This window comes from Micropterus dolomieu, linkage group LG22 (genome assembly GCF_021292245.1).
Source record: "Micropterus dolomieu isolate WLL.071019.BEF.003 ecotype Adirondacks linkage group LG22, ASM2129224v1, whole genome shotgun sequence".
Lineage (NCBI taxonomy): Eukaryota > Metazoa > Chordata > Actinopteri > Centrarchiformes > Centrarchidae > Micropterus > Micropterus dolomieu.
Genome location: NC_060171.1, coordinates 19,986,732 through 20,002,056, shown reverse-complemented (window position 1 = coordinate 20,002,056; position 15,325 = coordinate 19,986,732). Strand labels below are relative to the sequence as shown.

The following is a 15,325-nucleotide window of genomic DNA, read 5'->3' as shown; positions in this document are numbered from 1 at the left end:
ATTTTAGATGCTGAAAGAGCCTATTGATTTAGAGGTGCTACCTCGAATTCAGGATGGCCGCCGAAGGTCAGCAAGAGCAGTCAGTGCAACCACTCTCTCCATCCTTTCAGGGGTATGGTTTCACCATGTTTCATCTTCCTGGATTAGTTACATTGCAGTTTAAACAAACCCACGTGGATCATTTCCAAAACCTCAGACCTTTCCTGCAGGCGCAACGCAAGATGGTCTCCCATGCCTTACCATAACAATACAGAGAGACTGATTACTGTAATAAAAGGGAATACAAGAACAGAAATATATTTGATCAGGTAATCCTAATCCAGTTGAGCCTTTTACAGGCTGTGCCGTGCCATCTCCCTTTTTGTTGCTTGCAGTTTGGACTGAAGTTGCCACTAATGCTGCCACACAGAACTAAGTAACCAGTCACTTGTAACTTAAGTATATACTGCAATTGTGCATTCATGTAGTTAAATTATTATGGAAGGTTGTGTGGAAGCCCGCCATTTATTTGGCTCATTGAAATATGCCATTGCAAAACCTTGGAAAATGTACCTGCTAGCACAGTGTGATACTTCTGGATTCATGTTCAATTTCAATGTGTGAAAATACAAAATATGCTGTGAAATGCTGGAAGAGATCTCCAGAGCACTTGCTCTGCTTTCAGCAAGTGCTGAATCAGGATAGGTTCAAACATGTCAAGCAAGTCAACGTCAGCAAATGTGAAATAGGATTACGTGTTTTGTGATCACCAAACATATGGATATAGATATTATTTTTTAGTTAAAAACATTACAGATGTCAACTTAAACATACAGTTCATATCTAAGAGGTCTTCTTGTAACTGTATTAATTTTTACGGCCTTGCATGGATAGCCAAACTAATCACAGACGTCTACACTGGCAAAGCATTAGGGGTGTGTTACCTACATATAAAAGAAGAGATCATCTCCGTGTTTGTTTTGAATACTGATCCCACTTTTTTTTAAAAGTCTATTTAACAAATTTACACATAGGTTTTCTAGTGGGGTTAAAGCTCATTTTGTGCTTTAAATCATTCACAGACATTTTAATCATTGTGTTTTTAAGTAAACGGTGACATCCTGACTTTGCAGCACTGCCAGGATCTCTCCACCCTTCATTTTTCTGCCCCCTCCACCTCCACTTTCTGTAATGTTAATGTTCATTAATAATAGACAGACATTATTTCTCAGTGTTCAGACTAAAATTCGTACAGTAAATGGAACCACTGGCAACTATTCAATTGACTAGATGGCTGGCTGACTGCCAGACCAAATGGCTAGCTGACTTACTGACTGACTGACTGGCTAGACACTCTAGGCTTTTGCCTGACACTGTTGGCCGAGCTACTTACAGTAAGTGCAACAGTAGTAAAACTCAAATTGACCAGTAGATTGACTGGATGACTCCGTGAATGACAGTTACACTATAAGAATGTAGCTGATTTCTATTATGTGATGGTGTGTACTGCAGTTAGTTTCAATAGGCTACAGCTGAAAAACTTGCTGTATGGCTAACTGAATGACTCCATCAACAGCATGTTTTATAAAGTCACAGAAAAGACACAGAACTCGACATTTGTCTACCTGCGATTCCGTTTTCACAGCAGCAGGTGTGCCGCATGTGGAGGAGCCTTGTTAATGACGTAGCCTATCGAAACGATCAAAACCATCGAGGTACCGGTTGACATCTGCACTGGCTTGTTTATTGTTCACTGTTGCTTTACCTGGTCTGTGCTTGTAATGTAATACCAGATAACATCTCTCTCTGTGTTTCTCTGTAAAAGGCTAAAATGGGTTGCCTGGGCAGTTGTTAATTTACTTGGGTCCCGCCCAAGTAAAGTCTATACAGTATACAGACAACTCAACTCATTCTAACATAATTCTGATTATCTGCTTAGCAGTTTGCTTACATTCTTGTTTATATTTTCAGATAGTATGATATCACTTTAAATGTCACAAAAGAAAACACATTTTGGATGAGGACTAACTGATGTTTTTCACAAATGTATCTGCTTCAGTCTCGGGTAACAATGGCTGGCTTAAGGGTAATTGTACCCAAATCTAATAAAGAGCAGAGATGCTCACAAGTCTTTGAGCTAGAGTCCAAGTCAAGTCTCAAGTATCACCTGCTGCGTTCAATCCAGGATGCTGATAAAACTGCATAGCTATAAGGAATTCTGTAACTGTAACCTGTTTTTCATTTACAGAGCACAACCATGTAATGTACAATGCAATTATTGATGGTTTATTAAATACTCAAGTCAAAACACTCCCCAGACTCTTAAACCCAGTGTAACGTTGACTAAATAAAACTGTGATGTTGCATAATCAACAATAAACCAGTCTATTTTATACTTAACAGAGCACAACAATGCAGCCTAATGTACAATGAGTCTACAATTAATGACAACTTATAAACTACTGTAAGTCAACAAACCCTGTTGATTTTCAAACCCAGTGTAAAGTTAACTGAATAAAACTGTAAAGTCAAATGGTCAACAATAAAGCTGTAACCTGTTTTTAACTTACAGAGCACAATGTGCAATGCAATCAATGACAGCTTAAACTACTTTAAGTCAACACACCCTGCAGACTCTCAAACCAGTGTACTGTTATAACTAAATTAAACTGTAAGGCTACATGATCAACAATAAATCTGTAACCTCTTTCCGGCCAACGGCAATAATTATTTAAGGTGATGGCATAGACTGTATGGGTGATGGCAGCCAGCGGGATGTAAATAATTACGTTAATCGACTACCACAAGTTTGGAAAGTAAACAAACGCTCATTCATCTTTTCATAACGAACGACAGTCGGAGTTAACCTCCTGTAGGTCGTAGCTAAAGCAAGAAGCAAGCTAACATTAGATGGCCAATTCTGAGCTAAACATGTTTACTCACCACAGGTTACTAACCTATTTGCGTTCAGCACTTCTTTGTTTGGGTCTTGTAGTATGAAGTTTTAAAGCCAAAGTTTATGATGAATGGCACAGCAGCTGCCGCTGTTTGTTGTCCTCTCTCACGTGCGGCCGTGCGCAGCTGATGGTGCGTGTTACGTAGGCAGGTTATAGGTAACAGAGTGAGGGAATAACATCAGAAGTTTCCTAAAAAATAAACATTGTTCAGGAGTCCCGCACCTCGAGTCCGAGTCGAGTCTGAAGTCTTTTGAGGACGAGTCTCAAGTCGATTCTCAAGTCACTGTGTGTGCGACTTAAGTCGCACTTGAGTCCGAGTCTCTAACTCGAGTCCCCATCTCTGATAAAGAGTAGCCAGAAAGTTGGCCTAGCTTCCATGATCCACTTCATCACAGTAGGGAAATACTACACAACGGATATGCTAGTCGTGAACAAGACCTTTTCAAAATGTAATCTGTAAACCCACTAACCCATGTAGTGATGTGCTCCTTCACCTTGGAAATAACACTAGGCCACTACTGTAGATAGCAAGCTAAACAGCCAAGCATGCTAAGGTTTGCAGCTTATTAGAGCAGGCAAACATGCTGAATTAATCCCTTTCTAATTTGCTCTATGTTTTTGATTTTGGAAAATAGATAAAAATGATCTGACCCTCCCAACTCAGTTAATAGGGAGTATCGCTCTTGATAGAAGCCCCATGCACACTACTTCAGTGCTTGAGTTTGACAGACCTTCTGTGCTTAGTTACAGTTGCTAAGCAATGATGGGATAACCACTGTTTATAATCACATGTGTTATCATCACATCTTTTTTATCAATAAGTTTTTAAAATCTTCATATTCTTGTACTTAATGCATATATTTCTTACTACAGGAGCAGTTACCTGAATGACTATAGCTTACCAGTGGCTGGAGTAAGTGTGTGACTCACTGGATGACTGAAAGCATCTGTGACTCACCAGCTGGCTATCAGTTCATGGCTGCCCCCCCCCCACACACACACACACTTCTTACTAATAATTACATAGCAAGAATGCTTTTCTTGAAAAAAGTATGACTCTAAAAAAAAGTTGACCTTTTGGAAGGGTAAGTTCCCTGTAAAATTGTGTTCTTATATATTATTCCTAGTTTAGTTCCATAGTTTATTTAGCAATGTGAATCACTGGTTTCTAGCATTGGGGGGAGGGGGGAGCTGTTCATGTTATTTTTTTATTTAACAGGCAAGATAACTGAGAACACATTCCCACTTCCAGCTGCTGCCTTGAGGTGTATATGTTGGGGGTGACACCATACTGTAACACACCCAGGCACATCTGGATGCCACAGACATCACACATGGCAATGTGACAGCTGGGTTTCAGTGCTTTGCTGAGGGAAACTCTTTCTGTCTTTCCGTCTTTTACTATGAAATGGTTTCACAGTCTGCCCACAGATTCAAACCTGCAATCTTTAGTTTCCAAACAAGCTGCTGTAACTCAAGCAACTACTAGTCCATTATCAAAATTTGATGTGTATATGCATTAAAATACAATGTTGTATCAAGGAAATTTAAAGATTAAAGTAGTAAATTTATGAAAAAAAACTCAAACATTCTGATGCTTTTATCCAAAGCGACTTACAATTGCTATACATGTCAGAGGTTGCATGCCTCTGGAGCAACTAGGGGTTAAGTGTCTTGCTCAGGGACACAATGGTGGATGAGTCACAGTGGGGGATTGAACCCCGGTCTCTCACACCAAAGGCAAAAGTCTTATCCATTACCACCTCCAAAGATTAAAGTCGTGCTTATGTTATTAAAGGTGCAGTACTCTACTGTATTGTTAATAATAATTGCCATCACAACTAAGCTACTTTCACCAACCAGTATTATGAGATATTTTCAGGCTCAGTACCTTTCACACAGTGCAGTGAGCCAGCTCAAAGACCAAAAGCATAAAAAACTGGGGAAGAACTGCAGACATTTATAAATAAAATATGTGACACATGCTTTCAAGTGGCTTTGTTGCCTCTCGAGTCCCTCATAACTGACTAACTGTCTGAAAGCTCCACCTCTTCTCTTACTGACTCTTGTCTTGTATGACTGAACAAAAAAACTGGGAAAACACGTTTTTCTCATAAATTACCACTTGTGTGTGTACTCACACCTGTCTTGTTTGGTTCGACTGCATCAAACTCAGGTTAGTTTCCCCTCTTGTTGTGGATCTTTTGGGCAGGTATGATAACAGCAATCGCACTAACCAAACAACCGTACCAAAATCCAGCTTAAGAGGTGGTCTCAGTCTGGATCCAAACAAACTCTGGAACACTTTTTTTAAGGTGTGAATGTGGCCACACCCCGACCCAGCCCAATTGCAGAAAGCACTGTGCCTTTCTGGAGTTAAAAGGCTCTTGTAGTCAGTGGAGATTGTGTCTTTAATTACACTGATAAGTATCTCATATGACATATCTGAAGACAACTGCACTGTGTGCCTAGGCAGGGTGTGGGGTCAGGGTCAGATATTTATTATGTAATTAGGGGTGATGAAATGGCTAAACATGACTCATGAGTGATAGCACTACACATAGCAGTATGCAGTAATGTCAGCAGTAATAAGTCCTGATGTAATAACCTGTTGATGTGCTTGTATGAACATAGCCTCTCTGTATGAATTCAATCTTTATACCTAATCTGTTTTCTGCGCAGTGGTAGGCGCACATAAATGCTCTCCATGCCGGAATTTATATAGCATAATTCGGATTGTAAATCAAAAGCTTCCTGCTTTTCCCCACTCCAGAATTTCTGTCCAATGAATGGATCTCCTTAGCACACGTGATTTTGTTTACAAATCCTGGTTCACGTGCAAAAAGGGCAGTGTGAAAGCGAACCAAAGCAAGTGAGCTACTGGACTTCGTCTGAATGCAGCCTTAGAGAATATCAGGATTTTTCCTTGTAAATTTACAACTTTAATGTCAAGAGTTTTTTCCCCCCTGGTTGTGTAATAATAATAAAAAATCTACAATGGCCCTAATACAGCGTTGTATTAAAAAGATCAAAACTGTGCCATTAAGAATCCAATCTGATTTGTTGTTTCAGTGTAAATGCGAGAGAATTACAGTAATGAAGCTTTTAGCAAATATTCCTTTTAATTTGATCATCACATTAGGGATGCACCTCAGTTATTATCCAATGACTTTACTGCAAATTGTTTGCAGGCTTTCATGTCAACAAATGATCATCCTGACAGGGTAAACTCTAAAAGTAGAACATCTACATTGTGTTTATGTGTGATGTCATTTCTCATCACAGTCATAGTCGGTTTTTTTTATTCGTCATCTGCATTGAATAACATTGCATCATCCAGAACAGGGGCAGCTGTGGCTCAGAGTGGTCGTCCACTTATCCGAAAGTCAGAGTATAAAAATTAAATATTATAAATGACACTACCTATGAAAGAGCCTACAATCGAATTGCTTTTAAAAAAAGTTTTTGTAAACATATTGTGTGATTACTGGCAAGGACCCCATAACTGACAGTATATGATAGTTTTAATATCATGCATTACATACATACATGTGGTTGCAATGATACTATAATAATGGTTACACACAAATAATATATGTGACTATAATTCTGTTGTGCAAGTTTTATCAAAAATATTAAACAATGCTGCAATAATTTGACAACATGTGGCCGATTTCTTGGAAACCCCGATTGTGGCATTTTAGCATTTACAGTTCACGGTACAGACCTACAGCATACAAGCTGAATGCTTTAGCAAGTCAGTGTCCCAGGGTGAGACTCCACACTTAAATAGCTTGGGTACAGTCCCCAACAACATGCGAGTACAACAATGATTAAATGAACTCACAGCAGTTCCCAGGGTGAGAGACTACATCAACTATGATTTCATCTTGGCATGCAAAAGTACTGCAGTTAGACCCTATAGCATGTTTCAGAACACACTTATAAATCACATTTACGCTTTCTATATTAGGGTCAACTGAATCATTAAAGGCATTTTGGTCCTGAGGTGAAAAGCATTTACTTTGGCTCAGAGATGTTGACATAGCTGTATAATTACTGAGCATCTATTAAACATGCTAATGGTCACTTACAGTAATGGTTGTGCTTGTTTTTAGCTGTACAGGAGATAGGGAGATGGTGTATTAAGGCCATTGTAGGTAAAAAATAAGTAAATGAATAAATTACACACCTGGGGGAAGGGGTCATTTAATAATCGTACTCACATATTGTCTGGGGGTTTAACCAAGTGATGTAAGTGTGGATGGAGAGATAATGTATGTAATATTGACAAAACAGTCAAAAATATGTGAATAGGAATGATTTCTCCCTTTAACAAGAATATTATGTCCTAAGGAGAGATATCTGAATTGAAATAGTTTAAACCTTTAATTTAACACATAGCCTTTGGCATGTTTTAAAACCCTGCCTTTGTGAATCATTTTGAAGAAACAATTAAGCATTCAAATGGACAATTAACTTTGTAAATTTTGTTTAACCATGCAGAGGAGCTGCAGGCTTTGCGTTACTAAACACACACATGAACAGGCTTTTCCTGTGTCCAAGAACACAGCCATCCATCGACACAGACATTCACTTTCTCTTCCTCTAAACAGCCATTAATGAATAAATAAAAATAAAATATATAAATATTTAGCCAAACCTCTCTGCCAAATTACTTGTCTCCTTAACTTCTCACCCCACCCCATCTCTCTCTGGCTATCTCTCTTATTTTGCCTTTTTCTCTTTATTTCTCTGTTGGTTTCTGTCTCTCTTTCCCTTTCAATCTCTTCTCCAGAGCTCCTCACTGTTTTAACACCTTCTCTCCCTCTTTTTTTCTGTTGTTCCTTTCGGATGTTGTTCGTTTATTTCTGCCTCTCTCTGCCCCTGCTTCTCTGTAAATTTGGATATAAATCATTAGATTATTATCAATTCAGAACTACATAATTTGGGCAGCAGCAGAAGAAGGTTGTTATGAGCTGAGTGGCTGACCTATAACACACACACACACACACACACACACACAGTCTGTCCAGCTGGCTGGCAGCACCTAGAGCCAAATGTGTCTCTCTGAGGTCTCATATCAGTGTCTTATAAACTAAACTAACCTTGCCAAAGCAAATTTGTTCATTCACTCTCTCAGAAACAAATTTGGAATTGTTTTCATACAGTTTTTTCCACTAAACCCTCAGGCTTTGCCATTATAATTTATTCTCCTGGAGATGAGCAGAATTTAGTAAACCAGAACAACGTATGGTTTGCAGGGTAGAATTACAGTCAAAATAAAAAATGGTGGCATATCATTAGGTGGAACTGTTTATAATAAAGTGAAGCTGATCAACATCCTAAGAATGCTAATTAAAGAGAAAGTAAATAAAAGGGGGTAGAGCATAATAAATGCAGTAGAACAGAGCACAATAAAAGTATACTGGAAAGAAACTGCATAAAATATAAAATAATATGATCTTCTATAAAACCTAAATAAACTACACATTTAAATTGTACGTTTATGTTCTGTTCTTTTCCAGTGGCTTGCAAGTGGTTCCACAAGATATGAAATCAATAAAAGATCCACTGATCAATATCAGTAGTGGCAACCGAAATGTCTCAGTCAGAATATTGATCTGTCTTCACTGAACACTGACACTGTTGACACACATTTCCTATCTTATAGAGAAGCATTGTTAACATATAGAGAATAATAATAAATAATAATAAACTAAATCTGGTTTCTCGATGGATGGTTTACTGACATCTACAGATGCAAAAAGAATTTGAAAGAAAACATTACTGTTGTTGGAATATATTCATATAATCTAGCAGTAAGATTTTTAGAGATGTTCTACATTTAGATTTACTCATTTAGCTGATGCTTTTATCTTTATATAAGCGACAATTGTTATATATGTCAGAAGTCGTACACCTCTGGAGCCACCCAACCTGACTTTCTGCTGATGTGTAAGAACCAAAAAGTGATGGAGAAGACTGACAGCCGACAGGAAGTAGCCAATCTATCACAAGCTTGTTGAGAACTCTGCATATTAATCGACTAACCTATCGCACTGGCACTCCTCATTAACATGTTGATTAACCTTTTAAAGTAATTAAGATCAATTAAGATCAATTATACCAACTAAAAGCAAATCGCAAGGGGAGTGGTCAGGTTGTCTGCCAATCAATCATGGAGAACGTCTGAGAACCAGAAGGAGAGATGTGCAGAGAGGGTGGTTAAGGACAAGAGGAGAAGATTGGGGTGAAAGAGAAAGATGAGATTCAAGCAAAGATGTGTTGAAGAAAGAGCAAGGGGAAAAGAAGGATGAGGTTTAATAATGACTTGAACTTTAATTTCTAAGAGCTCCTCTAAAATGCGCCTGTTTTGACGTTCATGTATTGTCACTGATATTATTCGTTGACTAAATTCTATTTTGTAAGCGGTTATTTCTCTTTTTGGTTGGCATTTTGCCTTCCTACTAGATAGTCACAGTGGAGACTTTAAACCGAACCACAAAGACAACCTCTATAGTGGTCGTTCTTTAAAAGTCAAACACAAGCAACATCTTATGTGAGTTGTCATCTGGGGTCATATTCAACCTAATGGGCTTGTCAAACCCAACGATTGGGAAATTATACAGAGTTAATATAAAATCACCATTGAATTAATTGCAGTTTCAATTACGTAATTGGCTTAATTGACCAGAGCCCCGCAAGTGGCACATGGGACCGATACAGTAAAAATGTACAGGGTCAATCGCAATAAGCACTAAACATTTAAGAAGGAAAATACGATCAAAAAGTAAAACACACTAATTCGACTCTTTAATCAGTTCTGAAGCAAATATTGTAAAATGCATTTTGCAGCCACATGCACACGGATATGCAGTACAGCTATGAAATTCATTACATTTTTTTGTTAAAGGGTTAGAAAACGTATATAATACCAGCTATAAAGCAATATTTCTATATTGATTTGATTTCTATAGAACTCCACACTTGTTCAATGAAACAATACTAATTTCTACCTCAATAGCCAGTTTCTCAGATGATAACTTTTCATGTAGAGAACCCCTTTGTACTGTAGGAAAACCATGACTTGAAAAAAGATGAATATCAATTCAAAGGTGTTCAGAAAGGTTTCTCAGTGATGACAGTGACAGCTGGCAACAGCCCTACAAAAATGAGCAAATGCCCATGATTGTAGTATAAAGGAACCGCAGTGTTAAAGAGGTCATATTATGCTTATTGGGTTTTTCCCTCTCCTTTATTGAGTTATATACCTTTTTTGTGCATGTAATAGGTTTGCAAAGTGAAAAAGTCCACCCCAAAGGGAGTTCCCATCTCCCACAGAAAACACTGCTCTGATCTGCTCATTTGTAGTCCAGCCTTTTCCTTTTGTTCTCTGTGATGTCACAGCAAAATGCGTGTCATAATGCTCGCCTAGCGACTAGTCCGACACGCCCTCAAAAACACAGGTGGAAAAACACTGAGCTGCAGCACACACTTCTCTTCTCCCTTCCAAACACTAGCTACCCTCCAGGCAGTCAATGGACATAAAGTTGTTATGTGATGTAGAGACAGAGCTCGGTTAAAACTTTATGGATGAAAGATACATTTGTTACAGAGTAATAACTCACCACTCTGAAACTCTTGCTCCAGTCTATGTTGCTAAGCTGGTAAGGGTATCCCCTTACAGCTGACCCTAAGCCGTGTTTACTGGCTTCTCACAACCCGCCCTACTCTGCTTCTGATTGGCTAGTAGTCCTTAACTAGGAGCTGCGCATGTGCAACTCCCAAAATGAAACCATGTAAACCTGTTCTAGTACAACCCCTAAATAAGATTTTAAACCTGAATATAAGCATAATATGACCTCTTTAATGCATGACATAGTGAAATAGTGACAAAAAAAGAGTGGAAGAAAAAGATTGGAGTTAAAAGAGAAGATGTTTGAAAGAATGTAATAAGAAGGGAGAGATGGAGGACAGAAGAAAATAGCATCACTGAGTTGTTTATGAGTGTGTCATTTCTGACACATCTATGAATGTAATCTGTGTTTTGTGTCCTTTCAAAACATGTCAACACCAACATAACGTCATCGTAACATTTTCTTTGACAAACTATACAAACAGGGCCCAGTTTTCAGGACAGCACATGGTGCAGTCTCTGCTCCTGAGAGGAGGCATTTTGGATGGGTGCACACCTCATTTTTTCTTGCCTGACTCTGCTTGGTATTTTGGTGACTTGCTGTGAACTTCAATGTGCTGAAGTGAGAGGCGAGGCACAGTAGGGAGCGTGTCAGTAATAATCAACTGGCACAGTGCAATTTTGGTGTCAAGCATGACCATGATTTACGCTTGTGCTGCCCGCCTACTCAGACCAGGTCAATGACGCATGGAGTAAGGCACACCGTACTGCTGCCATGACTTTAGTTTGCTCTAGTTTATCTTTACAACAATAAACACACAAATAAAATCTTCCAATTTCCAAATATTTTGATTTAAGTGGATTAGAGGATAGGATACATAAAACATCTACTGTGTTTCAATCACACTCTATGTCCATCTGAACTTAGCAATAATGATTTACAAAAAAAGGCCAATATTGTTTAAAAGTACATTGCCTTTTCTGTAATAAGATGAAGTGATCTTAGTATAAAAGAAAACAGAGTTTGAGTGTTACAAGTAAAATGTAAAATATAAACCCTATCTGTTCCACTCATTCAGCTCCTATTATCGCTGTTGGGAGACATGGATGTTGCCAAATGAATTTCCTAATGTTTTCCACCAGCTTTGTGTCACAGAAATCTAACTGTACGCCTATGAGGAGTTATCCAAGAGGAAAAGAAAGAGGGAAAAAGAGAAAGATAGACAGAGGGGAGAAAGAGAGAGATGCAGAAAGATGGAGACAGTAAGAGAAATGTAGTAGAGAAGAGACGAGAAGATTGGAGTCAACAAGCGTAATTAAAGGGAGTTAGAGGCAAGATGATGGGGAAAACTGTCAATTGAAAAGGAAAGCAGCACAGAGAAACAGAAAAACAAAAAGGAAAAAAAAACAGAACTTCGTAAAGAACCGTCATTAACAACTACAAAGACATCTGTAGATACTGTAAATATAAAGCCCTATTTATCATAAATTAACATTCTTTATGCATAAAAAGCGTGTGTGTGTGTGTGTAAGTGTGTACATGAAGATGCCTGTCTCTGTGGATGTAATCACATTTTTCCTATCTTACCTTGATAATGTGCGCTGAAACCACGGTAACGGTGGTTGCCATCAGTCACAAAATGCAGTCGGAGCCAGTTCTTGTTGCTAACGATGGGAGAGGGGACATTACTGCCAGACAACCTGAAACAAAGTTAGAGAAAGATTTGTAAGAAATAGAAACATACACGCAAAAACACACTTAGCATTTTTTTTAACCTTTTTCTGACCTAATCCTACAACAGTCCCTTGAGGAAGAGGAAGAATGAATGCTGTCTAGAATGAAGCAAGAACAAAGTCTATTGTGTCTATAATGACACAGGCTGAATTACATACAGTGTCAGGACTTCACAGCCCAATACAACCAGTCTGTTTCAGCAGTCCCACTGGAGTTACTGGGGATTATGCTGCATGCTCAAGGGTGCCTCAACCGCTCTTAATGAAGTAGGAAATTGTATTCTTTATTCATTGCTCTTGACACGATTGCCAGATCTTGCCAGCCGGTTAGTGGCTTTTACCTAGCAACTCTGATCACAAACTCAATTATCATGGTAATTTTTTAAGTCACACTGGTATTGTATTAGACAGCATTATAGTGATTATAATTATTTCTAATATTTTGAACCCTACTATTTACCTTTATTGTACCAAACAGACTATATGCTAATATAAAGTGGTTTCAAACACCTAGCCGATTGTCAGAATGCAATATAACACTTTTAACAATATAAATTTTTTTTTGCACTGAAGCAAGCTTAGGAAGTGAGGCTTTGCCGGTGCACAGCACAAGTAGATGGGAACCAATTTGCAACTCCTACATCAAGTGGGAAGGATAAGATCCCTTAATTGGTGGAGAAGATGAACAAGGCTCTTGTGGTTAGCAAAGTGAAGAGTGTTAGGTCACTGTTGGCACCCTTAGAGGAGGTGCCTGCTTTTCAGTTGACACTTAGAGAATAAAACACCCATGTTCTTGTATAACTTCAGATATTTGCAGCTCAAATACAATCACTACTGGCAATAACCCGATTTTAAACATCAGTTCTTTGATTTATGGTGTTTTCATCTTGTAGCATCAACCCACAGGTGCTGTTTCTCTCCCATTACATTTCCATAGTGTTTTTTTTTTGTGTTTGTTTGTTCTTTTTTAGGAACATCACCTTGGCTGTTACATATAAGACACAGGTTCACAGTGTAGAGTATGAAGTGGACTGCCCTCTCATGTTCGCTTGTCCCCTTCTATAAACCCTAGCTGTAAACCTTTGCAGTCCATTAATATCAACACACACACACACACACACACACACTCACACACAAAAAGCATAAATGCTGAAAGGTGAGCAGTAAGCCAGAGAGTCAGGGAGAAGACTGAGGAAAAAGTAGAGAAAGCAGAATAGTGGCAGCCAGACAAAGACAGCCCGTGCAGCTCCACCTCTCTGTATTAGCAACATGTTTCTTGGCTGTGTCATTTCATCTCGCTAATTGAATGCTCTAATAATTCTAAAGAGATTATAGTCAGACAAGGCGTCACACTTGGGTCAGAGGTAATGCAGGCCAGTGATCTATTTGTAAAATACATCCAAGCTCTCCTCTAATTTCCTTTGATTGAAATTGATCATTTTGTAAATGCACAGCCCAGATGGCTGGTAAGATTTATTCCCTTTGTGTTGGGGGAGGTTGAGTTAATATTATGCAAAGGAAGCGTGGATAACTCCGGATTAACTAAAGATCCAAGTGAAGAAAGCTGGTTTTAAAGCTCTATCTGCCACAAGCTTATGATTCCACATAAAGCTATCATGTGTTTATCTATGGTATTTATTTAAGCCTGTTCTTTATTTATAAATTACTTGCAGGGCGTAATCTCTATCTTAACTTTGTATTATCTAATTAGGGATCTTTCTTTTGAGCTTCTTTGACCAAGCTATCAGACTTTTAAGATCAAATTCATTCTCAGCACGGCTCCATTGATTATAGTTTATTTCTGTTTACCAGTTTTATAAATGCTTCAGTATTAATGTATATTGTCTATTATGTAGCAGAAGGGAGTTACAAAACTCAATTTCACTATATAACCTGTTATATTGTGACTTTTTACTTAATCATTTATTGCCTTTGGTGTTGCACAGAAATATAACAGATTAAAGGAAGGCCCATTTAAACCAGAATTTAAAAGAGTATCATTTTGTGACCTTGTGAATGAAATTTGACTTGTAGTAGTAGGCAGCAAAATACAGAGAAAATTGAAAGAAGCTCAAGCTACTGACTAGCACAAGTTCAGTAGTTCACCAACTAGCCCTGTGAGTCCCTATGTCGCCATGTTTCACAAAAATCTGCAAAACAATAATGTCATCTTCTGGTGTGACCGGACCTGTAGGTAGAGGAAGGAGAAAAATCCTTTATTCAGTCAGGCATATTAATGGTTTTATTCATCAGGGTGGAAATAATACAAACGGGTTGATTACAACTGGGGTACTATACACACAGGACACCTGAAAAAAACATTATTCTATCATCATAATATCATAAGACCACAGAAATAAAGAGACACAACATGTGTTTCTGTTTTCATTATCTCCACCCTGATGAAGACTATATAATGTATTTCAAACCACTGATTTGCCAGGCTAAACAAAGACTTTTTATATAGTTTTCCTCCATAGTTTGCCTAAGAGTGCTGTAGGAATCTGTTTAATCGATGCTCAGGTTTTCCTTCTTCAAGAGCGCCTAGATTTACTGCATATGAAATTGAGCGCTTGGCCGCTGCATTTCTTCAAGTGCTTGATGATTAGTCCTTGATAAACCATCTGATGTCACAGCTGGTTCTGGTTAAGTTGCACAAGCCTGCACACATACAGGAAACAATGTTGTAGAAGAAAAGAGCCAGCGAGACAGAGATGGAGTGAAAGAGTAAGAGAGATGACATTTTGAACTGCAGAATGTTTGAGATTGACCTGTCATCTCAGATGGTTTGTGTATGGCTCTATAGTGGAGCTATGAACTGCTGCAAGTGCATTTATCTTCTGACATTCCACAATATGAGGAGGAGGGTCCAAATTATTCCAAAGTCATTCCAAGTTTACCAAAGCAGGTTGTTTCTCCCCTAAAAAGTCACAGTCTATGTTACTCAACGTGATCCCAACTCAGCATTTTGGAGAGTTTTCTGTCAGCCTTGCAAAATAAACAGCTCTCTTTAATG

General features: G+C 38.4%; 1 protein-coding gene and 1 long non-coding RNA gene across 2 annotated transcripts in view; one reads left to right on the top strand and one right to left on the bottom strand.

Annotated features, from left to right (window-relative positions):
* LOC123961456 overlaps nt 1-12,197 on the bottom strand; it is a 33,801-nt gene extending 21,604 nt beyond the window's left edge. Inside the window, exon 1 of the long non-coding RNA XR_006822735.1 lies at nt 12,164-12,197. This is a non-coding gene — a long non-coding RNA (uncharacterized LOC123961456). The remainder of the gene's footprint in view (nt 1-12,163) is intronic.
* LOC123961427 (zona pellucida sperm-binding protein 3-like) overlaps nt 1-15,325 on the top strand; it is a gene marked incomplete in the record, with an annotated part of 791,580 nt that overhangs the window by 696,196 nt on the left and 80,059 nt on the right.